The sequence below is a fragment of the Phalacrocorax aristotelis genome, chromosome 6 (genome assembly GCF_949628215.1).
Source record: "Phalacrocorax aristotelis chromosome 6, bGulAri2.1, whole genome shotgun sequence".
NCBI lineage: Eukaryota > Metazoa > Chordata > Aves > Suliformes > Phalacrocoracidae > Phalacrocorax > Phalacrocorax aristotelis.
The window spans coordinates 44170221-44173359 of NC_134281.1; positions in this window are offsets into that span (position 1 = coordinate 44170221).

The window sequence follows — 3139 nt, forward strand, 5'->3', positions numbered from 1 at the left end:
CTCCCTGTCTTTTTATATCATGTAGACACTTTACATTTACCTGCAAGGCTGGAATGTGGTCTAGGCTGTGGCTGGGGACTTGTGAACACTGTGGTAGTCGTAGTATTGCTAAATTACTTTGCAGTGCTCTGGTTTCTCCCTCTATCAGATGGATATTTTTGTTCCATCCCAAGTTCTCTCCCAGATGGAGAAATTTTGTTGTAAGCAGCCCAGTGAGTCCATGCAGAGGTGTTAACAGTCCCCAGATTTCCAACTCCTAATTCTTCTACCCTGATGGCTAAAGAGCCCAGCAAGCACCCAAGACAACTGCCAGATTTCAGGTCAAATTACACCTGCAGATTTGTCTTCCTTTTATCATATTTTAATGCCCTGCTGCTTGTGTAAATCAGCAAAACTGGAGATGAAGACAGTAATTATTACCAGCATGAGGTTTTTTTTTACTTATTTGTAGTGCAGCAGTAAGATTCCCACTGTGTTGGGCATGATACAGCAGCACAGCAAGTGCCAGTCCCTCCCCAAACTCCCCAGAATCTGACGTTTCTTTTGTTTCAGGTATTTTGGTGTAGGATTAAATGTTTTGTATCTTCGTGCGCCTCTGCATTACACCATATAAAAAGGAAGGCAATAATTTTTGAGCTGCTCCTGCTGGGGAATTTTTTGCCTGCTATAAAATCTCAGGCTCAGAGGGATGCAGGCGTTTGGGTAGTCAGCGTGACATTGACCCCGAGGTAGAATACAGCTTTGTCTCAAGCGCTGCCCTTATCTACTCTTCTGTTAGCTGGTTATCTGGAGTCTGCACCTTGCAACCTCAGGTGTATTGTCATCAATCATTTGCTATTTTCTTTTGCGTACTGGTTCCTCTCTGCCCTTCCTTTGTTAATAACCCAGTTTGCCTATATCCATAAAAATATCTGATTGTGATACCATTTATCCAAAGCACCATACATCAATCATGTACTTATGAGCGAGATAAACAAGGTTTCCTGGGAAATATGCCACAAGAAATATATAGGATAAATAACTACATCAAATGTATGTCAGTGTGCAAGAGGAGTAAATCCATTCATTAAAACCAGGGTGGAACTGCAGTGTTTTATTGTGCCCTCCTAAGCTTTTAGTTGAAGTAAGAAATGTACATTTTTGTTGCTTATCTCATCTAGCCCAACTCTTATGCTGGCCACTTGAGCATGAGATATATTAGCGTCTTTGACTGGCATTGTAAATGTGTAATTGCTCATAATCTGCTGTTTTCCAGACCTTACAGGCAGCTTTTTCCTTTCTTTTGACTTCAGCTTTGCTCCTCACAAGTTTCAGCCGTGCAGATGTCTGAGCCCTGGATGCAGCAGGGGGATGAAGCGGGAGCTTCTACCGAGCTCCCTTTGGCATTTGAAGGAAACCCTTGGGTTTGTATTTCATTGCCCTGGTTTGCAAGGTGAACGATGGAACTCTGCCCCACACGTATCCTTGTTTTCATCCAACACTGTGGTCTTCAAAGTGGAGAATGAACAACTGCAGGCAAATCCCAGCTTTTTGTTCTTCTTTATGTGTGCTTCATGGTGGTATTTCACACGCAGTTTATTTAATCGCTTGGATTTTTTTTCTTTTGGTGGTTCTCCAGCCTGTGATCTATCCTTCTAGAAATGGCCCTAAAAACTGAGAATGCAGGTTGCCTTTCTGCAGGTCCCATCCCTCCCCAGCCTCCAAGGCATCCAATCTTTCTGTTCATTAATTTCTTTCCTCTGGTCACAAAAGACGCATACTTGGCTTTCTGAGTAAGGCGACTTTATACTCGTTTACTTTCAGGCATTTTTTCTGAGTCCTGAACAGTCGGTATAAAGGTAAGAGTCGCCTATGAGGCAAACAAGTCCATGGTGTAAGAGCACTGTCTCATGTTTCTACGTAACTTGTCAGCCCAATGCCAAACAGTACTGATAAACCATTGGTGGGAAAACTTGTTTTGATTCTACATTTCACATTCCTCTGGGATGTCTAAATCATAGGGATATATGTGTGCTTCAGGCTCCTGCATTTTCCCAACCTAGAAGACATCAGATTCAAGCCTTTGGGAGCAAATTCATCTCTGGGTAAATATCACCTTTACCTGGAAAAACAATGTTGGCAAAAAGGCCAAAGCTTTACCACTCATCATAGGGATTTTTCACAGAACAATTACATCTCAGTGTTTGAGACAACATGGTTTGTTATTTTCATATGCAAAACCAGCCTACAGTTTCATTTTCAAGTAAAAGAGAAGTGGTGAAAATACTGTCCTTTGGCAACATACACACAAAAAAAAATCTGGGGCCAGATCTTCAGGTAGCATAAATCAGCTGCAGTGAAGGAGTGACACTGATTTACATCAGCTAAGTGTCAGCCTCTAAATCACCACTGACACGCTGTTGAAAAACAAGCATTTCCAAGAATCAGAGCCGTAGCTGAGCAATTTCGTTCACTAAACCATGATTCCTTTCTACTCCCTCTTTCCATTCAAATGTATATAGAAGTGCTCCTTTGTGCTTTGGGGTTTTGTTGCTGTTGTTGCTTTTCATAATGCAAGATTCCTTCTCAGGGCTTTTTTTTTCTTTCTTCCTTGTAATGAAAAGCACAGTAAAATGAAGTGCCTTTCGCCTTCCGTCCACCCCAGGTTTTTGTGGCAGTTCATTAAGAGGACAGAGCTGCGGGCTCTCGCTGTGGTCTCTGGACACAGCTCAATACTGTGTGTATTTTTGTGCTGAGATTTACGTCTTACATTCAAAAAAGCCCCTTAAATCAAGCAGCCCATTAGCATCTTCTCCGGCTCTGGGTGCCTGGGAGATAAAACGCCTGTGTGCTAATAGTCAATCCATCACTGATCTTAAAGAGGAGTAGCTTTGCTTGCGTGTGAACATCCTCTGCCAAATGGTTGTGTTTGGGCCTCTCTATTTATTACTTTATTTATTTATTTAAGATTCTTCATCAGTTTGCAATCACATTTTGCAATGATGCTTCGGTTTCTTTAGGCTTAAGCCTCCTCCCATACAGAGCAGCATATGGCTTTGCTGCAAATGCAGCCCTGGCCAATATGCTGGACTTAAAAAATCTGACAGCGCCAACTTATAAAACTTTCATGGTACATATGTCAATACCAACTGCACAGAAA